We start from the raw sequence: 23753 nt of genomic DNA, 5'->3' as shown, positions 1-23753 counted from the left end.
TGCATCTTCAGAGCAGGAGACACACATTGTGTTTTTGTGTGCGCCTCTTCGGTAGAAATCAGTAGCCGGATCGGAGGTAAATGCTGATGGCTATGTTGTATATGACTCCCGGGGCGAACCGCTGTATTGCTGTTGATGGATACGAAGGGGCTCGGTCCAGGAAGCTGATAGAAGTGCTTCGATTGGTACCTGGAGTTCCTTCACTGTTCCGTTTCTATGTGCGCATACATGGGCTGTCTCCGGATATATCTCTTCGAAGGTACTCACTAATGAAACTCTTCTTAAAGTAAATGCTAAACATTAAAAAATCAGTATTATAACACACTTGGATATTCATTTTGATTACGCATTTCGTGTAAATTTTCATTTATATCTAGTTATTGTCATAGAATGCTCATTTCTGAATTTCAGGCTGCCAGGAAGATAAAGATGTATGCTTCGATTAATTTATAACGCTTGTGTAATCTTATACCGGAATCTTTTAAAACAACCCACAAGCCTGAACAGGCCTTGTAAGGATTAAGTCCTTTGGGCCAGGGGGAGTGCTTTTATAAAGGACAACGCACTAAAGGAACATTCTACTTTGGGGACAGTCTTCCAGTAGTTTCGCTATTCAAAGCTTCCGCTGTCTATACGGGAAACTGATAAATAGCTCGAACTTGCGGCGAAAAGTGCCCAAGGCAAACAGACGCGTCCGAAACATCAGTAATTTTACTTTATTAAAGTTTTGATGAAAATGTTTTTCTTGATTTCAACAAATATATACAAAGCTAAGTGTTGTTCTAGTTGGAAGTAAATGGTAGTTAGGCATAGTGAGAGTACACTGATGCAGACGAAACATTAGCAGAAGTACAACATATAATATGTACTTATATAGCTATATATGTAATCAGTTCCAGGTTCTCTTTGCTTTCGTTCGTTTTGAAAGTATATTATTGTAAATACTGTTTATATTTGCGTTTCCTAAGGTAAGTGCGCGTTGAACTTACTAATTTTGGCATCTCGATTTTTACATGAAACAATCTAAGGTTAGAACTTCTCATCCGTCAATTATTATGTAGCTTGACAATATACATCGTCTTTTGCAAAATGCCCCAGTACGTCAGCAGGGTTAGCTTAGTTTGCCGTAATGGTGATATCACAATATGACGTTCATGATGGGCTGGATGTTCAAGGGCACGATACAGTCGAGCAGGTGTATGCAAAACTTGGAAGTACAGACGCGTGAAACATGCATTTTACTACGGCAAGGAGAAGAGATCTACCTCGTCAGGTAGATTTTCTTAGCACCGGTTCGTTGGCAATCCGTCCATTTCTTTTTATGCTTCTGCTGCCCCGTTGTCTCCTTATCGGTTCAGATGAACAAGTGTATTGCCACTAGATCAATTCGAAGATACGATGCATTTTCAACAGTTTTAACAGTGCCACACAGCTTGAAAAATGACTGTGCTTTGATCAGGCCCAGGAAATTGACGAGTCACGACATGCAGACCTTTCAACTTATAGGTAAACGTTACCAGCCCCATCACCGCTGCAGGTGAAAACTTCGCGAACGATGAGCCCCGTAAGCTATTTATGCAGACAAAGAAGAAGTTTTCGAAGTAAGAATTCGGTGGCTCGCTGTCGAAGCAACTTAGCTACTGCGGCGCATATAGCCTAGGTGAAAAAAAAAGAGGAAAAATTGTTAGATTGAAAATTATCCCAGAAAGAAGCTAGTGATTTACCTATAAACAATTACAGAAGCAAGCTGAAGTGCTTTCCGCTGTGTCATGCCACTCCCTGATTGATGTGTCAGATTATAGCTTGAAATCCGAAATAACAAATCTCAAAGTGGACGGTTTGTTTATCAAGTTATTGACCTCAAGGAACTCGACGCCAGCCATACGCTCCCACGTTCAAAATCATCGCTTAATAAGCCCTAAGTCTCATAAATAGGTCGACCCACTCAATCCACCCTAAAGTCTACTAGCTTCTCCGACATTCGCGCGATTTGGCAGTTCTAAGCCATTGTTATTGACAGAAATTTTCATGCAAAGCTACATAAATAAAAGAACCATCAGCTACAGTACAAGCCTATTGGTACAGGCCGCACGAATGATAGAATTCTAAAAAAATTATACCTATAGTAAATATACCTTCACTAATACTCGTAGAATTGTATTAATGAACACATTAAACATCCACCGCTCACATTATCAGCAAATACAATCCATTAGGGCTGATAGATACCCTCTTCTTGGCTAATGCCGATGTTAAGTAGCCTTTTCACACAGAAACTACCTAGATACATCATCGTATCTCAATAATTGTCAAATCAAGCAATTCCTGAAGACGCACTACAACGCCTCTCTTAGCCCACTTACACGCCAGCAACGCACATATCTTTTGTGTATGTATTCCCATCTAAACAAGTCGTGAATAATTCTGCTTCTTCCTATCTTACGTATCACTCACGACCTCAGTGGACCGCATCTCAACTAAACACATGAAATTTGTGTATTCACTCCCCTCGATCGACGAGGCATCTCTGGTCAGTGGGCGTTGCGAGCTCATTGTTCTGCTCAGTGCCACCTTAGGGTGCTGCTAACCCTCGTAGAAACGATTGTCAATCGTTCAAAGTTCCAGCAGAGTGTCGACATTCCCGCAATCTACAAAACAAATTTGATGAAACACGAATAAAGTTAGGTCCATCCGTTATGAAAGAATCCCCAGCGAGAATCCTACGTTTGTCTGCCTCGCTTAATGTAAAAGTTCTTTCTACAGAAGGTGTCGATGGTGTTCTGTAGGCTGTAGCTGCACGAACAGGACAACTCTAAGTAAAATGGACATCAACAGAACTTAGCAGCCTGAAGCGCAAGTTTCATCAGGCAACGGTAACAGTCAGGCCAAACAGTCAAACGATGAAGCGACAAAACACACTGATGCAGACAACGTCTTCGTCGAGGCAAATATCGAGAGAAAGGTAGAAAGTGGAGGTGCTAACAATGCACTACGCAGGTGAGATGGACGAAATCGACACCAGTCCGAAAAGAAAGGCTAGCTCCGCTTATGTTAGCGACAAAAAGGTTCGTGGTGATTCGGTCGGGTGAGGTGGCCTGTGGCCCTATTTGCTCATAAGGTTGGTATACACGCACATTACGAGAAGGGAAAAAGAAAAGATGGCATAGGCAAAAGGACAACGAACTGTTAGATCGATCAGTATAAGGTTTCATAGCCTTAACCATTCCTCGTGGTTCAGAGGGTATCAAGGGAATGAGAGGAGTGCTATCGGAACACTTTTCTTCTACTTACACAGGCACACACATACCGGGCCTGGCATTAACATTTCGAACTTAGTAGCTTGATCTCGTCGATAGTCTATATACACAGGGTGTGCATGCGAGCCCAGAAGACGACGAAAAAGATCTATGCAGATTGGCTTTCTTATACCGAACTACAGCGACCTTTTATAGTTCATTTATTATGTTATACACATACAGGGATATGGTGCCTAAGCGTACGATGTATAGATTATATGCGTAAGGATCCAGGTATAGATGCATAACAAGAACGGCAACATGACAGCTCGGCTATCTAACTACAAAGCAAAGGAAGAATCTAAAGCTTTTCGTAGATTTCGCTGGCTTCAAGTATCGAAAGGAACATAATACTTGAAGTAGAGCCGATGCTGAAGGTCAGAATAAAGGCGAAAAACTGCAATGGGTTAGGATAGACAAATTTCTTGGGAGGTCTCAGTAGCTAGCCCGAAGTTCTGAGGTCCAAACGTTCGTCCCATCCTTCTTCCGCAGCAGTAGCAGTGACTTTTTCAACTGTCCTAACTAGCCTCAACTACTGAACATGATGCAGGATCAGTCGTTCTCTAAACGCCTGTATTGTGACGATGTGTGAAGGTGTATATGTGTATTCATGTATATATGTGTTGATATTGGCATATCAGCTTTAGCTGGTAGCTAACACACACACGGCGATACGGCCGAAGATCACTGAAGAACTGCTAGCTTATTCTAAGCTAGTGTCGTGCTTTGGCCTGATCGGCCAGGCGCAGCCCTTCGCAGCCACGATTCGGATCCTAAGGCAGAAGCAGTTTGTCGTCAAAGTGCTTGGCCACTGTCAACACAGTTTTCTCGTCTAATCCGGATTATACCCTTAAAATGGTATTGATAAAATAGATAGTCTCGTGTTCGATGCACTGGAGATAGTACACTTCAGGTATGAGTTGAGCTTGAATGATGACTCAATATGAAGTTGGTGATATACTCAAGACTGTATTAGCCTGAGTGGGTGGTATGACACCATGTTGTACGAAGTACGGCAAATGGCGATAGATGTTGAAACATCTATCGAATAATAACATTGTAATAACAAATTAATAGATACTACATTTAAATTAACGACTATTAATGATAATCATCCTTTATCACATCAGAGTTGCTATTGAAATTTGTTTCAATAGCCATACTAACATCTCACAAGTACGTCCTTTTAAATGTTGTTCCCTATTAACTTATATAAAGTTCTCAAGTTATTTCACCGATAATTGACAACTCCATGCTTACAATTGGGTCTATCCAAAACATTCTCTAATAATTTAACCCCATTTTATTTAATTTTAATAATAAATAATTTGTGTGTCTGCTAAATTTGCTGAATCGGTCTAGGTAAGATTTTTTTCCACAATTTTAACAATAAAACAATAACCTTTAGCTAAGGTTAATGACCACAAGAAAAACCAATATAGTCAATAGTCTCTAGTATATGTTAGATGTATGTATGTAAAATGTGAGACATTTTACATAGGCTATTTATATAATTTATTTTATTTCTGGCTTAGATACATTGTGCTTTATACTAAAGTGAACAATAATTAAACTTTAATATCGTAAGGTCGCTATAAAAAGAAAACATAGAGAATTTTGGCAAGACAAAAAAAAAACTTGTATCAAGGCTTGACGGCATACATTGCAGTGCAGAGATCATCAATAATAAGTACTTTGCACGCCATCAATAAGTGATTTACGTGTGATTTTTGATCTCCGAAATTTGTGTAAATACGTGGTACCGCTTTGAGCCTAAAAAGCCTTGCCATTATGATTTCCATAGTTTCCAAGTAGAACCTTGTTATTAGCAAGCTACAAAACGCATAGACAGAATACAATTATGGCCTGATTCAAATCAGGCTCATATGAAAAAAAATATAGGTACAGTAAGACGCTACCCAATTTTTAAACCCAGTATGATGGCTGACAGTAAATAGGATTTTCTTTGAATTTTTCATAATTTCTTCAATTCTTATTATCCTTAAGTTCTGCTTTAAGCCGCATTTCATCGAAGACCATTGTTACTGACGAGTTGATAACAGATTCTCCGTTGTGGTTTATCTTGCATTTATATATTTCTATAAACACATGCTTATATAAGTGACGGCGCCGATTGATGCATCAGTACCTAGGAAAGGTAGAATTAAACCTTTCATTAATCAATAAATACGTTCGACTCCGATTATATTCAATCCATGAAGATGCATCACGGTCTTAAGTAAATTCACGTAGAAAAGATCTTCGGCTTGCCGACAATAGGTTAGTCTAATAATTTCCGATTACGCATTGTACGTTTCTTGTTCCACAAACTATACACCTGCATATATCGAAGGAGACAAAGAAATGTCATATAGAATAGACGTCCAATAGTCCGCCATAGAGAAATACTTCCCATATAATGAACTAATCAATTGTCTAAAAATTCTTTTATTTTTTTTTTCGAAAAACCCGTGCCTCGTTGCTATGAAATTTGAGTTCCTCGTCCATAAAGCTAAATTATTGGGGCCCACAAGTCGAGTGGCAAGCCGCGTAGACTTGTCAGTTCAACCGGATCGCACTGTCTACTGTGAAACGTTGCCATTCATTACGGTAGTGTATTGCCCGCTAGGTATGTTCTTGCATTTCATATTCCGCCTGTGAGACCGCGGAAACCCTACAGTAAAATAAATGGTTCGGGCGTGTACGCTTCATAAAGCCAGTTAGCACTTAATTCTCTATCCAGAACAGTGATCCTCTTTTCCTTAAGCTAATTAGATGTGATCATGTCGCCATCGTCTTTTTTGACGTGCTCTGATGAATGTCTGATGGGCCGCCTGACGTTCAGTGATCACTCATTTCTTCCACGTTTCTAAATGACTGTTTGTATTCGAGCTTGTTTTCGTCGCGATTCCTTTCCTCTCTCTTAAAGATGCTGTATACTGTTCACGATGTTTATGGACTTTTTTGTTCTGCGTTTCCTGACTTGGTTCACCCTGGCGTCCACCATAACCATACTGGACGTTGTTATTGTTACTACTCACTGAACCTTTTTGAGATATGGGTAGACGAGAGTCAACTGGATGAGCGGGAGTTGCCTTCTATCAAATAGAGTGTGTAAGTATTAGGTAGTGCGATGGCTTACTGGGTAACCCATTTACCTCCTAATATTAGGCTCACGTGATGGTCTAGGCTCTAATCCGGGCGTAGACAAATTTCGTTTGACGTTCGAAGCCAGCTGTGTGATGGAACGTCTACGGGAGATAAAACTCGAAATATAGAGGTGGTGTGAAGAAACAATCATTAGCAAAACTGGTTGCTTAAACATAATTCAAGATATACTTGCGAAGTTAATCATTAACCTGAGGGTGACATTCGTATAAATTTTCTTACTCGAGGTAGTATATGAACGATCATTCAACTTCGAACTTGTGTGTTATGTGCGCTTTGGAAAGTCGAGTTACCGCCGGGCTTTTTCAGCGTCAATTAAATGAAACATTGACCAAAAAATATGTCTCAGCAAATAAAAAAAAGTCAACCCAGCTTTGAACTATAAAAATACACGAACGTCAATACTAGGATTAAAGCACATAGCTTCTATTCCACCTAGCAACGGCTGTGGTCGATCAACGTTCGGGTTCGAATTTGACCAGCGAACGAGGCCAAACCAGGGCTGAAAAGCCACTAGGCATTGTATGAGCCTTTTCTTTGGTACTCGGGCACCTGGTCGTGTCGTTTAATGCTAAATAACCTGTCTTTATATCAGCTCAAATGCTCCGGCGTAGGCAGTATCTAGCCAAAAGCCGTCCTACATCCGGTTCGCTCGTGCGTCCACCCCGCTGAAGCGGCGCAAGACTCACATCAGTGCCCAGCTCTACCCTCTTCAACTCTATACAACATGCCCTTCCTTTTGCCCGCTGTTTTTGACCTCTCACTCCTTTTTAATACTTAACGACCTTGGGATGCAAGTCATCGTGGCGCGACTATGCCGTAACTTATGTGAGGGAACCTAGTTTTTTGGTGGATCCTTCCGTCTAATCATTTTGCTGATTGGAAATATCTAAGTAACTATCAAGCTACATGAAACATGCGTAGGTTAAGTTCGACTACATTTCATATAATAATGATATTACCTGTAATTATGGTGTTATTTAATTTTGCGATTGCAGCCTATAATCAAAAAAATAATTACCTTATTATCACGGCGTGAGTAATGATTTCTACTTTCAATACCGTGCGTCGTTTATAAGCAATGGAGTAGCTAATTTGCTAGCAAGCTGATCGAGCAACATATATTATTCGAAAGCTGAAATACCGGTTACTGATTCGTTGTCTATACCCCTATCTTATCTCGGCCCGCATTTAACTATACAGTACAGTAGAATGCGAAATTTTAAGTATATCTACATATATACCCCTAAAAAAAGATAATATTTATGCTCTTATTTGGGTAACTTTGCCCAGCACTAAACAATATATTAATCCAACAAACAGTAAAAGTATGACACTGATATTATATGATGATCAGAATGATATAAAAAAAACACTGATGTTTTTTAATTCTAAGTGGCTCGTAATTTTCCTTAAGCTCGTGTACACACAAGTTCAAACTGTAACTAGCAACTAAATCTACACTTAATAGGCTAAAGACTTTTTCCGTTCTCAAGTTATTTCCTGTCCACTTACCTAATCTGATTACTATGATGAATCAAAGGCGCCATTACGGAACCTTTCATCCGCCGTCGACTTGTACGCTTTCTTAAACGGACTAACTAAAATTAGATAGGATAATTCAGGAAAAAACATGTCTTGTTAGTATTCCATAGCTGTTAACCGACGATCAAGTCTATTATAAGTTAGAGCCACAGCCAATGCAGTCGTAAACACGGGAACGCTGTTTGCTGTGAATCAATGGAAATTAATTTCCACAGTTGGTCTCTTATCGTACACGGGGACGCTTTTGATGAGAAAAGTTGCAAATTGGAAATTGCGAAATAGCCGAAGCCGACATCGTCTAGACGGATCGTGCGAATTCGTTAGATAAAAGTTTGTCTGAAAAGTTACGCCGGAAAAAAGACTTTGCAAAGTTATCTATATGTACGGTACACGCGTCTCGAACGCGTAAGCAACTCGATCTATTTGTGTTTCTGCTGCAGATTTAGAATATGATGAAGGTTTCATATAGTGATACAAATAGATTGAACATAGGTAACTATCGCTCCTATATTTCGACTTTTACGTCTGGAATCACCATTGGGCATTCTATTAGATAGACGGCTGGCTGGTTCTCAGCGCGAAACGAAGTCAGTCTGTGCCCGTTCGAACTTTGACCACTACTATAACACGATTGACATAACCCGCCCAGTGGTGACTTGTAGGCGGAAGGAATCCTGTTCTGCAGTGCTTACCAGGTGTTTATTTAATCGGCATCTTCATGTGAACAGGAACAGACGACCCTATACTGCGGCGTAAATTGCGCAAGCATGCAAATCCAAATCTATCCGCCCATATGTTAGAGAAGCAAGATATTGAAGGCTTAGACCGTTTTCGACCTAGGTCACCGCGGCCAACCGCCTCAGAAATATCAGGCAATATGCCACAAACATTACTAGAGTTAACAACCGAGCTGGCCGAACTGGACCGTAAGCGGCTGAACGGCTAAAGGCCACAATCACGAAAGCTTTGTTTCGCTTACTAAAATATTAAGCAGGACCGCAAGGCCACCACTAGAAGATCAGCGCTATGCAGCATCAGTCCGGCTCACTAGGCCTAGCACATTCGTTCACCCGAAGTCTGAATGTAAGTGACTGACACCATGGCACGCTCATGAAGTAACCACGTAAGAAGTTGCAAATTAACGTGTGTTTGCAATAATGTAGTCAAGGAATTATCGCAGTGGCTCGTAAAAGCAACACATATGTACACGTATTCAATGGAACATGCTACATTTATCTTATTGTACAATTTCGTGCAAACCCGTGAAAAAGACAGTCAGATACAACACTACCCATCGTCTGTTGCGTACGCAGCTTCTAAGAATATGTTTGTACATTCACGGTGTACCCCATCTACAATATCGAGCATAGGCTTCTTTCTCTATTGCCTTCGGGTGTTGAAATGCAAGGTTAATTATATATACTTTTATACGTAATGAAACGATGATGTATTGACAGGGTTTCAAGCAGCGTTTGATAGCAGCAGTTGATATAATTCGAGAATCGGCTGTTGAAAGCGTCCTAAACAGGATACTATACCAATGCGTTATGCCGGACGGATCCGTGACGGATATTTTATTTTATGATTTTTTTTACAAACAGACATTTTTTTTATGGACACTTAATGCCACTTTACTTAGAATACACTGTATTGGCGCATGCATAAATTAAACATTTACGATCAAGAATAGGATTGCCAAAAATCAACTCTCTTACAAAAGGTACTACTTAGAACGCTCACTGAAGGACAAATCTAGCTTAAGAGCAACCATTTCCCAATATAAACCCTTCAGAAATGCACAAGAAGACAAATCGTCTCGTTACGGTTAACCTTTCCAAATTAGTGGGGAAGAAAATAATCGTATGTAATATATATTAACATCAATACGAAGTTATTTTAAAAAAAAAAAAAAAAAAATCAACTTTCTATTTCGAACGATGGAGTTGTGAATGCTATTGTGTGTGAACTGTTAGCATTTTTGTAAAATCTGTGTTATTTGCTTTATTATTTTCTACAAATACGTGAGGTTTATACGAAGTTTCGTAGAAGAGTCGTAATATTCGTGAGTCCTGAAAGTTAGAATAGTTTGTTTTTGGAAAAGTAACCGGCAGTCGGCAACGTAATGATAGCTTAATAGGGTTTAGGAACCGGGAATAACCGATAAAGCGATATAGGGCACCCGTTATAAAATGGTTAAGGCACAATGGTCGAACATGTTTTCTAACGAAGTGAAGGATGTATGCATTATGAAGACCATGCTTTACCGTTATGACGTTTATCTGCTATTGTGAAATTTTCCTCCATTAAGATTCGTATATGAAGAAAGGGCTCATAGGTAGAATTCATGATAATATAAAAAAAATTGAACATCTAAATCAGCGTAATTTGGCAAGCAAGACTAATGCAATGCTAGAACAGGGATATTGTATAATGCAGCAAATGCGGCTATGTGGTAGGACCACTGAAAAACAGCGTTACAGAAAAACACCAATTGAGAAGCATACGAAGTTCTGTCAATATAAGCTATTTAATCGTTTTATTCGAGTTGATTCTAACGTCTCTCCATTACAGAGTGCGTTTTCTGTCAAAGTTTCGTATCCTACAAAGTTGAGGTAGATAGATGTTTGAGAAATACCTTTGGGCATACGCTAAAGGAACCAACAGGCCTTCTATGCAACGCAGCTGGAGAAAGCACCTTGAACATTTCGGCTGTCGTTTAATAGTATTTATGTACTTTTCCATGTAAGTCTGTCAAAATGCAGAGATGTAGATATGGTCGAACCGCAAGACCTTCGTAAAGGTTAATTTTGAGTATCGCACAATACATCATTGTAAAACTGGCTTTGCACCTGCAATTGTGACTCCAAGACAATTTCAGTATCTGTAATAAATGGTCTTCTGGTCCTAAAAAGTTGAACACTGCGTTTAAGCCAACAGGGCATCCTGTTGTAGTAGCGGCAATTAGAGGAACTTGTTTGATTACGCCTTTACTCAGGATTCACCCTCGGCTATTATATATATATATATGTAAAGCTATTATATAATATATATATTGTTACAATAAAAGTCGTCGAAACCACCTCTGCAGTATAGCATTAAGGAATGCGCATCGACTGCACGCTGAAAGTGCGTTCTAACGTTGTGTGGAATACTAAAACAGCTACTGGTTAAACCCTTTAAAACTCTTTCTGAATTCTGAATTCTTTCTGAATTCTCTTTCTGAACATAAACACTCGAATTCAATAAAAAAAAACGAGAGATAACTATCTACGGGTGGACGTGCTCTGCAGTGTTTCTCAACTGCAAGGTGGTACTTTACCAGTTTTGCTTATACTGCCCCCCTTTGCAGCGACGTTTAGCTGGTGTTTGTAGAGGTTAATAGGTCCGTACATAGGAAACTAATCTAAACAAGATTGACCAACGCACTTTACGGAAGCACAAATTGAAGCATCAGATTTAGGCAAAAGATGTCCAACCTTGCGTTGCCCTCGATACCAAACAGTTCCACTGAGAGGACTCACGTTTATTTCTCTGTACATTGGATAGGTGCTCTTAAGAGCCCACCGTAAGAGCTACCTTAGTACAGATATCTTGAACTTTTTCTACCAGCTGTTCAGATGCATTATCGGACGCACCCACAAATGCCATGTGAAAATGCTAATTTGTGGGATTAGTAATTTTCCCCACTCAAACGCTGCGAAGTTAGTAATTTAGCTGTTGCGCTCAAACTAACGTATTTTTCTGTAGTCAGAATACAACCTCAGGCCGTAACAGAACCATGACGAGAACAGAAGGGTGATACGTTATTAGGCCAGACGGCAACAAACGTTCAAAGATGAGTTATAAATGATAGCATCGCGAACACCGCCGTCGTCATCGTCGTAGTCTTGTGTGTACAAGATTAAACAAGTTGATAGGGAATAGAGCACCCTCTGGTGGTCACAGCCATCGATAAGATCGAATGTAAATACTTAATTTGATTATTGCTCTATACGGGTTTGAGAGACGGCCGTAACCACATGGACCAGAAGACACGGCTCACCACCGCCATATATAGAACCAGTCAGCAATAGAATTAGCCTTGATCATTAGCTAACGTGGTTAGGGGTTCCTACAGAGCCAGGTGGATATTAGGTTAGGGCGGAACGCTGCCAAAGCTTATCCTCTTTTCCTTTAACATGTGTCAGTTTTATCTGGTTTTCGTATTTCGTTCACTCGCAACTGAATAGTATTAACGGCCATATATTTATTTTTGCTGCTGGCTTCGTTCTGATTTTACCTATAAATTAATCATCCTTTAGTTATATGGTTTATTTGGCCATAGTTTCAGTTCAGCTGAAAAACGCGTGTCCTTGAAAGAAGGCAAGGAAATCACGGAGGTATCAAAATAGAAACGATGGTTACCGTTTCCCCAGCAAGTTTAGCAACTGGCGTAGCATATAATCTTCGTTACCTCCGCTTAGTCTTCACGACAGCGGCAGTAGGTCTCAGCGGCAGAGCGCTTATACGTAAAATAAGGTCGCGTTGATAGTCCGAGTCTTGGAAATACGTCTAATCCTTTTACTATCCTCGAGATGGCAAAGCTTTAAAAGAACAGAGGATAGTCGATTGGATAGAACCTTCACGCGAGCACGGTCGCGCTACTTTCCCTCTGTTCTGTTCGAATATAGACCATAGCGGAGTTCTAAATTGTTCGGACTATTCTTCTCTATCTTTGTTCGATTTCGTTTTCTAACTTTCTGAAACTCTGAAACTGGCGACTATGTTCAACTCCGTCGTCTTCGACGTCATTCAAAGGGCACAAACGTTACCTAATTCAGGTTACTTACAGGGCAGCAATCCGATTGACGGTACTCGCTGGGGCCTGTTTACGTTGCTACCTGGCTGGCTGGCTGGCTGGCTGGACAATAGCTGTGGTAGCGAGGTTTGGTGCCAGTGAAACTGGTGCCAGTACCAATCTTGGCACTTGTATTATATGAGACATCTGCGCTGCTTCGTTTCATTGTCCACCTGCAACGATCCTTCCTTACCGCCAATTACCTACCGTTCTGGCCCCCTCGCGTTTTTGTAGGGCGCACATACCCGTTCCATATGCTCGATCAGAGACAGTCTCAGAAAAACGAGCGCTTTGCTACTGAACACATGAAAAATCGCCTTCGCCACTTGATAGCAGCGCTCCGCTGTAAAACTTAAGCGATGCAGGTTGCTGACGGCGAGAGCGACTATCTGCCTTCAGCTAACCCACCTAGTAGGTATCTGTTTATTAGTAGAAATAGACCAAAATCCATAATCGGTTTGCTCCCCCCGTAGCTCGTGACTGCTAAGCGCCGAACGAGGTTTTCTATGCAGCGGCTACTCTGTCACGCAGTGGGTGCTTTCGCCAAAACTACGTCAGACGTTGTCCGCATTATCATCCACGTCCCCACGAGCATCAGTAGCACTCTTTCTGCTCTTCGGATTCCGCTTATTTGCCAGCTTCGTCTTCTATAGTCAGTGGTACCGCTATCTTCAGAGTTGTTGGTTTCAGTTCGGCCTGCCCTTAACCGCCGCTGCCACGCAAATGAGGTGGTGTCATGGGTGGGGCACGTTAAGGTGCTGAAACTCTGTCATCGTATGCGCTGGCTGTGTTGCCATTCACCGTCATCTCGTCCGCGTACCGTGATAGTTGTATTATAGTTCTAAGCACACTGTCGCCGAATGTCTATCAAAGGAAGCAGCGGTTACAACTACAACATGTACGAAAAATCATGGCGACGAGGCCTTGTCTATGAACTTCCGTAGCAGCAGCTGGTGTTAGGTCCTTCAAATCACTTCGTCACTGTGCTACAGTCTTGGCTTCTGCTGCCGTGTATTTCTGTTCGAAGGACGATTTTCTGTTGATTGAAATGATGCTTCCCTCGTCTGCAGACCCACTGGCTTCACTTCCGTTTCGATCGCTGTTGTCTCTCGTTTCGTTGCTTGAGTTTTCAACGTCGCCCAGTGTCCCGATAATCGGTTCTTGGGCTGTTGGAACGCTACATGGCTGGGTAGCTAAGTATCTGTTTGTCGTTAGTGAAAAACTTGCATGGTCTAGCCGACTGGATTGTCGTCTGATGTCGGCGCCTTCAGGGCGCCCCTACGTATATGCCGATGCGAATACCGTTTTTTGGGAGACATTGTAAAATAGATGCCACCATTCGTTCGAAGTGCATCCAGTTCGACCCCTTTCTATGTGGCGACCGGCCCTCTGGAGCCGAGCTTCTGGAGGCGCTTCTATTGCTGGGGCAGGTGGCTGCTACTGAGACTCTTGTTGCTATCACTATTGTTCCTGCGGTAGCTTGGACAGCAACAAATACAAATTATGAAAAAGGCGAGCCTTTTCGGCTGAAAATTTCGAATGGGAGACAAAACGGAAGGTAGCAATAGGGTAGAGTTGAACAAATTATAAGCTACAAGAAGGGGGCGGAGAGATGGCGCTTCGTGCCGTCATGTGTCTTCGGATCGCTGTCAAAGACAGTAAAAAACGACAGGTACAGCAAATGTTCACGATGACAACGACAAATGAACAGTAGAAATTGAGGATGAATGGTAGAGTGTTGAATAAAGTAAAGCAAAGGGCCACAGACAAGCAGACTGCCGAGTGCGAGTTAGTCGTACAGGGGTGATGAAGGCAGAGCCAGTAAAGTAATGATAAGTGTGCCTAGAGCTACTATTGCTGCTGTTAACTATATCCACGGGGGGACGGAGCACGGAGGATTACTTTAAATAACAACGGGAAGTTTTGTAGCTGCGTGCAGCTCGCCGACGAAACAACACCTAGCAGAAGTCATTGAAGTGACTGCAGCTGTGTGCTTCATCTAGGCTACGGCAATTGTTACATATAGAAATGGATGCTGTGCCAAAAGAAACGTAGGGCTTCGAATTGTAAAATAACGTTTCTTGTCTTTGCCATTTTCCGCGTTGTTGTGGATGTTGTCGCGAGCTTTGAGCTGTTTTGGTTCCACGTGTTGCAACCAAACGTAGATGTAAGCTAATTATACTGAAAAAAAATCCTAACATACTTGCCGGTCTTGATTCTACTTGACCTACAGGGTTTTGTCCGGGAGCATCGACTTCATCTCAACGTACCGACCTTTACCTGGATCTAACTTATCGACATGAACGGCATGCATAGATAAAACAGCGATCTATATCAGTTGTGTGTGAAGCGTCCCTGTCGCCGCGATAGGCACGCGACACCCTAATTGACCTTAGAGACTGGCGATAATTAAAGCATGCTCATTAATTCTAGGCAAGTAATTGCAATACTCTCCAAAAAAATTGTATCTTAATTTCGCAGGACAGTACATAGCATCCTTGTAATAGAAGCCTTACAGCCGGCAGTACGTGTCTATAGGGCACAGTATAAGCACATACTCCGCAGATAAGATATTCTGATCATCGGTGAACTATTTAGTTACAATACAACACCGTTTGTTTTTTGGCGGGGTGGTTACCAGTTTCATACTGTCAAATGTTGATCTTGTTAGACTTCTATTAGGTTATTATACTTGACGGTAACCAACGTTGGCCTGCGCTCCCCGAATAGCCGACAGCCTTTATGGGCATAGAAGTTTGGAGATTAATTGAAGTGCCAATGTCTTCGCTAGCAAATAGTGGAACTGAGGATGAGATGAGATACTAAATAAAATAAAATAAATAGAGAATAAAATGAAATAAGTAATCGTTTAGATTTGTTTCGTATAACTTGTAAGAAATTGTCGACGTATCGTATAGATGATTTAGAGATCCATGCAGATAAACGCCATGAAAAAGGTCACTGAAGCATGAATAGCACCGACTAAGAGGTACTTATTAGTGCTATATGAGGTACAAGTAGTTCGACTGTTGAAAAATGACCGCAAATAAAAAAAAAAAAGAAATCACCTAATCTGGCGTGAGGACGATACAAAAAGAATTGATAGGATTATCGCAGTTCACCGTCGCAAAAAATCCGTCTTTTTACAATAGACCCTCACATTTGTTATCGTATGATTTGCAATTTTAGATTCATTCGTCAAAAAGCTTCAGTGAGGACTATCTTCAATGACTACACGGTATTTTATTATGGGACCAATTGAAGGCTTTTTCGATGCTTAAACCGAAAACGGTTTAATGATGTATATTTTAGCTATGCCCGATATATACCGAAAATATTATTTTTAGTTATACTCGTAATTAGAATTTTTGGAAAAAAAATTTAAAATTGTAAATGTAAGAATATGGAATTTTTAAAAATGTACTTCAAATGCTGTCAAAGATTCAGACATTTGGTAAAATTTAGTACGGATCATATTCATCGTTACGGACCTAAATAACAGCGAATAAGCCCTTTAAAAAAACAGGTAAACATGCATTGTCGTTGCCTTTTTTTAATAACAAAATTAAGCACGAATCTACGAGAATGTATAGCTTGTAAACGGTAAGCAGAGATCGTTACCCAAGAAATTGGGAATTACTATAGAAACATTAATGGTTAGTGGATGTAAGTTTTTAAATTAAGCGTCTGTTCCGCTGGCGGGCAAAATTAATTGATTCCTACAGAGAGTGCTTCGTAGTGAAGCTATTAGCAAAGTATTTAGAAGTAATAGCTTTTAGAGAATAAGTATATATGACTGGTTAGCTGTTATAAAAAGCGAAGCGACACACACGAGAATCATACAGCTTTTGAAATGTGAAGGCCTACAACGGTGCAGAGCACCATCATTAATAATACACAAAGGGAAAACAAGCTGAAGGAACCTGTGAGGAAATTTTTCACTGTAATCCAATTCCTCATGGGATTCTACTTTCACAAAATGAATTATATTTTCCAGTAGATTTTTTCAGATCGAGGTGAAACAGGAAAAGATTTCCCCACTTGCGGTTCGTAATAGGAAATGCTATGTTTCCTAGGTGTGTCTTTTTTAGAGCGATTCAAACCGCAAGGCGTCCTCTTTCTGGTCTTACGCAAGCATATTATTTCCCTGAAGTTTCGCACCCACCTGTTAACATTTGATTAATGTAGCGGCATTGCATATTACGGTACGACGTATTACCTATTGAATTTGGATGGGCTCCGTTTTCGCGCTGTATTTTATAAATCGTTTAGTACAAGTCCCTTTAAATTGCTAGAAGTGCACCAGCCTAAACGGTCAGAAAATCTTCATTTTCTTATCTTTAAATCTTCATCATAAACTATTCATAAGGTCGGCATGGTTTCACGAGAATGTGGTATTGGTTATGTATTTACAAATACATGCTATATAGAAATTATCCCATTGTATAGAACGAAGTGTAAAAACCTGCGATCAGAACACGCAATGGATCACTCACTTTCAAGGTCGATAGTCTGAAAATAATTCGAAGCATCAAGCAATATTCCCTTCTGTCGCACTCGGCTATCGATGGCTTGTTTGACGACATCAACTAGATCAAGGCTTTTTCTTCCTAGAAATAGAAGATTGGTGGCTAAACGTACATTTTCAATACGAAAAAAAAGGCATGTCTGCTGCTAAATTCATTATTCTTGTGCATACATTTACCAAATTGCATCTGACAATTTAAAAGTTAAGCAAACTCTTCAACTCTTGTTAAATAGTTCGAAATCGCTTAGTATATAATTAAAAATCTAACATTTGTAATTACCGTATAAACCGCTTAAACCGCGAGAACCTTCTTCGTGCCATTATTGCGTGTGTATACAACAGTGTGAAACTAAACAAAAGTCAATATATGGTTTTGGTGGCCCATGTAGCTATTCCAGTTCCTTTACGAGGTCTTCTATCTTGTTTCTATTTCAACCGATGGCGACCGTAAAAATAAAGCGTCTGCTTTCAAAAGTTCCCCGAAAGACCGCTCCACATGCCTGTCGCTAGCTTTCTTCCAGTGGATCACTCACTATTCCGGCGCCACTGTATGCGACAGTGTGATATTCACTTGGCATACGTATGGTAGTAATATTACGGCTGTTCCTTATAGCTGCCAGTTCATATACTGTATCTTGTGCGTGCTGATGTCTTACCCTAGATCAACTGAAGAGCCAGCTTATAACTTTAAAGATGTTGACATCGCCAAAGTATCTTGGTTGAGCCTGATTCTTCTTTTCCGCTACCTCAAGTTCAACTTCTCAGGTTGCGTTGGAACGTCACTATAGGATAGTCTGACTGCTGTTAGACTTTTGACGTTCTAATGAACTTCCAACGGCTCGTACGCCTATTAAACTTTCATGAATCGCATATGGCTGTGGCGCTTAGAGAAAGAAAATTGAGAGAAGCGTTGGAGGTTCCACTACGATACACGGGGGTGGATTATACTTTGAGTCGACGAGGCTAGCCCTCTAGCTAACACGTAAAGATGTATGGGTCGGAAGGTTCTAAGGTTTTTCTAGATTTGGTGGGGTTCTCGTTGTTGCTTATTTAGCGACGTAGCTTTACGAGTCTTTAAAGGCCGGTTTAGGCACTAACGCCGTCAGTCGTGTCGACGAATCAGTGGCTGCATGTTTCCACGCTTAGGAAAAGGTTTTCTGAGTCAACCTTCTGTTGCATTATAGAAACATACCCATACGTACGAGAGGTATTGATAAAAAGTCATATCCGAATCAGTTACGGCAGCCGGCTACCAATTCACGATTGGCCCAAGATAGCCATCAGGCAGTTCTAAGAATGGGAATCGGCTCAGTTGTCGGCCTGAAATGATTTTTGGACTTTTTGGTCGAACTAGTTTCTTCAGCCTCGAGCCCAACTCTTGATGTGCGACTGCAGGAGGCAAGGAAAGAGATTTCCAACCACCTGTTTCCTCGGAGCAGAAGCTAGCAAGTCATCCGTACAGGAGAAAAAAGCTTGCCCGCTACAAACGTAACATGGACTATTCACTCACCGCTCGAGGCGAACAACGTCCGAAAATTGAATGTCAGAGAGTAGATAAACGCTTGGACGTTTCCTCCTACCAGGAAACGGAGTAAACCGACAGCGGAACAGACGCCATATTGTATCAAATTAGTCAGCGCCCGCTGATGGCGTTAGCTGAAGCGACAGATAGCTAGGGGAGGAACGAGGCATAGAATTCGTGGATTGGAAGCGGAGCAATCTGTGGACCTTGCCAGCTTGGTGTAAACTCCGATAGAAGCAGAGACTTTCAGATCTGCGATAATCGGACGACTTAGTGGCCGGCCGTCGGCCGTTAATGAATCCTACAGATGGAAAAATGTTCGCGCCCTTCCATTTGTAAAAGAGAACGTGTCCTACGGCGAACCGACGGCGAGCGAAATCGACTAATCGAAGAGGACGAAACAGATGATAAAGAGGCACAACAGGCGACGACTGGTACATTTTGTCATGCCATCGTGCTAATTCAAACGTGTTCGATGCTTTACTATAGCGTTGCATGGCGCGTACACAGTGGGAGAAATCACTTCAGTCGATGTCACATATAATATATTGGAAAATAATAATAATATTGTCTTTTGGGTGATCTGTTTTTCATTCTGCGCCTGGTTACATATACCCGACAGTTTTCTATTATGTTTCATACGTCTTTTTCAAGATACAGCGTAGGCAGGTGAATCGATTGCCAAGCAAGATGACTATGAAATCAAACAAATTTAGTAAAGGAAGAAAATAGCGAAATAAATAAAATATCTGTGTATATTACCCATTGAGCCGTTATTTTCTTTCATAGAGTTAGATGCAATGTTTCGGAACGTCTTCACTATCATTCGATCACATTGAATCGTACAAATTGCGCCCTTCATTGCTGTGAGGGTGTCGTACACTGTTTAACCATATTGGAAGAAACTAACCGCTGCGAACCTCGGCCAGAATCAAACTTGGCTTTTTAAGGAAAGCTCTGGGCCTTCACCCATTGCTAAAAAGACAAACAAGAATTCGTTGCCCTTAATTAAGAAACTTTGCCTGAGATGCCGGAACATTAATAGTCATTAGATTCAACGAAGAACAATTTGTCTAGGTTAACTCGGAATTTGCCAAAGAGTAATCACAACTGTAAAGATGTATCAGAGCAGAAACGGTCACATAGTAGATACGATACGTAGCCCCCGGTTTTCATTGCCCCCGGTACACAACCGGCGGTTACTACTAGCCAACTGAGAACTGCTCTTGTGAACATGTAAACACTATCCGTGCCACGTAAACAAATGCCGAATTTCAACGTTACCAGTGTTTAATTCATCATATCTATACTTAATATAAATGCTATGTCTTCGTGATCGTGAACGTGACTCTATGCGTTGAAGCTACTCGTCTTCGAAGTTGACCGTTTCCACTTGGTCCACATAAATCACAAGCAATCATCCCTAATAACAAAAACCTAACCGATCTTATACTTCCAACCTCGGGGTTTTTGTCATAAGCCAAATTCAAGAATTATTGCTACCCCAAAAAAACGAATTTATTCTGCTGGTTTGATAGTTTGCACCTTTAGACAACTCAATAGAAAAGGACCTAGCCTAGAGTATTCGACGTATGACCTCACAGCTGCGTAGGAAACACCCGACGGCCGGCTAATTCGCGTACACCAAATGCTAATGAATGTTGCAAACAACCAAATGACACAGAAGCATTAATGGTAAGTTAGGTAGGCAGGACAGAAGCTTAAGACAACGCGAATGTCCCGACCCATTACTTCACTTTGAAGGGTATATCCCTCATGCAGGTGTCTCTACGGTTGTCGTGCGATCACATTTCAGGAGTTCAAGCTGCTGAGAAACATCTAGCCAACAATCATTACTGTGAGCTATAGTAATTTTTGCAAAACCTCTACTGTTCGTGTTACATTATACACACATAACAGGGCAAATGACGTTGAAGCCATTATGCCTCTGCGAGCATGTCGCCCGCATAACAAATGATCTAATTCTGGGTCGATTCGTTGTCACAAACTGGGTACCATGTGGGATTCCCAAAGAGCGTTACGCATTTGTACTACTATTCCGCCCAGGAAAAAAAAGAACCAAGTTTGGCAGTAGATTCGATATGAAGTAGCAGCAATTTGAGCAGTTAGCATTGCTCCATGTTAACTACGGTAGAAAAAATCTCGTGTTTTTTTAAGCAAATTATTTCGGCTCGCAGTTGTTCGTTCGACTTAATTGTAAGCGAGACAGATGCTTAGCGTCAGTAAAACGTTGCCTATAATTCTATGACAGGTTAGTTATAGCGGTGTAATTAAGAAGATCGATTAAGGTTAAGGTGTTAGTCTCATGGTGACTGGTACATGTTGGATTTGTCTGATGGTCCGGCAAGAGGAACAAATGTACTTGGTATGCCAAGGCGACTCTGCTTAGAGATGCTTACGATTCCCTATTGAAGTAAGCTTATTAGCCTTTGGTCTTTTTCCAATCTCAACCAGGCTTTAGTTGTCAAAGCGATGTGCATATCGCCTACTACCTGTGGAAACAGCTTGCTTGACAGCCTTATATAACCTAATCCAGACTATAATGCAGACCAAGGCCAAATGGATTTATAGATTATTTGCTAAAAGCAGAAACCACATCCGACGTGATCATCGGACCGCTACAACAACGATAAATACATACATCCATCCCTAAAGTATGAGAGTTCTGACTTGTCAACGCTAAGCAGGAAGGACTGCATGTGGGTAACGTACATCAGCTACGACAGTTTAACCTATATGATATGTGACTTAGTGGCAGCAGAGAGAGACATGGACAAAACGACGTGGCCTTATCACAACAGTCTCATCACTTTTTCGCTAGACCTAGAACCTTGTACAAATGTCCGACCAGTGGCTTCATCATTCGCAATTTCATAGTTGAAAATAAAGCCCTGCGCTTCAGTCCTTGAATAGGGTTACTTTATCATGCGCGTACGTGAATAACGAAGCTATACTTTCTCAGCGCTTAGTTGGCTCCACGAGGTACTGGAATGCCATGGGAAAACACGCTTGAACCATCTTAAAGGCCTTGCAAATAAACATTGTTTCAAATAAACATTAATCGGGCAATACGAACAGGTGTTGCAATTAAACTTTGGCAAAAAGTTACACGATCTTAGTCTACATGAGCTAATGATACCCAATGGGGGCAACATCTTTTTTTTTGACATTTATGAGGCTCAAATTTTTGTCAAAATGAAAACTATATATTAGACGATGTAGAAGAGTTTACAACAAATTGCCCGATACATTATTGATAACCAAGCGTAATCTACTTAATACCTATTGTTTTATCACGAACAACCTGTTGTTGACAAGCTCATTAGCAATCAGCTTTGAAATTTAGTAGCAAAAGTGTGAAAACTGGCGCTCTGTTATTTCCATACATACCTCTAAACTTAACCAATCTACAGACACATGCATGCAACAAGGAAAAACAATTATACCCCACGTAAGAAAATCATATTACCGTCCTAGATATTGCAGTGGCTGGTAGCATCGTCGCCGCTTTGACAAACCTTCGTTGATGCTCCATGTTTGCGCACTGCAAATCGAATAACAACAGCCGCCGGCCCGAAGCTGCACATTCTGCACACAAAATCTGGCGATAATTTCTTGTCGGAAGAGCGTCTCTTTAGGGGGTAAAACTGTGTAGATCCAATCCTTGACAGTAGCACCGTTCAGTTAATGCTGGCTTTAGCACAGACAACCTACCATATATGTCTATACGTGTTTGTGCTCCTAATGCGTGACAAGAACAAAAGCAACTCTTCGACCGAAGTCGGCGGATAGTTGTTTTTAGTTGAAGTGGAAAGGAGAAAACAAAACTTCTGCAATATCTATACCGATTTCTACAGTTGCCATTACATTAGTGTTAATAGAACAAACAGACAAAAGGTAGGAGAGACAAGAAGAACGCCACAAAAACGACTGTTACACAGGTCGTAACTCCGGAAGACGGAGCACATCTGGTTCATTTGCTTAAAATGGCGTCGTTTGCGAGGTCTGTTGTGATCAGTGCGCAGAAGAAAGTTGGTGACCGCTAGTAAGCCTAACAGGGCGCTGCGGACGCATTCAACTGGGATACTGGAACAATGCTGCTTCGAGGATGGCGTGACATTGGTTCAGCCGTTTTAGGCCCACAGGCGATTGTCTACTAAAGCTTCAACAATAGGCTGTATGGGCTTACCGATTTTTGTCCGGTTCGGTAAGAAATTCACCAGCAGGGCTCTAATTCTAAGCAGATTAATATTCTCATAATGCAGCAGACAATCAATACAACATGTGTCATGGAAACATTTGGGAAGAGGAAAAGGATAGCAATTTGTAGTATAGCACACATTGATTTAGTACAAGCTGGCCGAAGTACCGCTTAGGTACATCGATACAAAATTAATGTCACAATCGAGCCTAACGAACGATTTAAAAAAACCCTCATTTAAGCTTTAGATTTTTTTCAAAATGCTATTATAGGAACCTCAATGTCACAGATATATTCAATCTAGGAACCATTTCAAATGTGTGTTAATAGACAATCTCACGATAAACTTCAGTGCGTGATTACAGCCGTTCCTTGAAATCGTCTTTTTACGTGCCTTAAGCAGGAATAATAGTTTTCTTCATCTTAGTATTGTAGTTATCAATATTTTTATACTTTTCTTTCTTTAGCAGCAATAAATTTTGAAGCCGTAACGATCAAACTAATTACATGTTCGCATTTGGCAAATACAGTTTAATAAATATTCACAGAGTAATCTGGTTGGAAACGAAACAAACGTCTACCCAATCTAAGCACAATTATATGCGCTATATAGATTGCAGTTGTATATGTTCTGC

At 40.9% G+C, this 23753-nt stretch overlaps 1 long non-coding RNA gene across 3 annotated transcripts in view; it reads right to left on the bottom strand.

Moving 5' to 3' along the window:
• Nucleotides 1–698: 698 nt before the first annotated feature.
• LOC111268300 (uncharacterized) overlaps nt 699–23753 on the bottom strand; it is a 63522-nt gene continuing 40467 nt past the window's right edge. For all 3 annotated transcript variants that reach the window (XR_002685143.2, XR_015314149.1, XR_002685144.2), the window contains 2 exons: nt 7980–8065; nt 699–2648 (listed from right to left, as the gene is read on the bottom strand). This is a non-coding gene — a long non-coding RNA (uncharacterized LOC111268300). The remainder of the gene's footprint in view (nt 2649–7979; nt 8066–23753) is intronic.

The sequence above is a fragment of the Varroa jacobsoni genome, unplaced genomic scaffold (genome assembly GCF_002532875.2).
Source record: "Varroa jacobsoni isolate VJ856 unplaced genomic scaffold, vjacob_1.0 scaffold_1274, whole genome shotgun sequence".
In the NCBI taxonomy this organism is placed as follows: domain Eukaryota; kingdom Metazoa; phylum Arthropoda; class Arachnida; order Mesostigmata; family Varroidae; genus Varroa; species Varroa jacobsoni.
The sequence above is the reverse complement of the archived record's forward strand: the minus strand, read 5'-3'. Positions and strand labels throughout refer to the sequence as shown.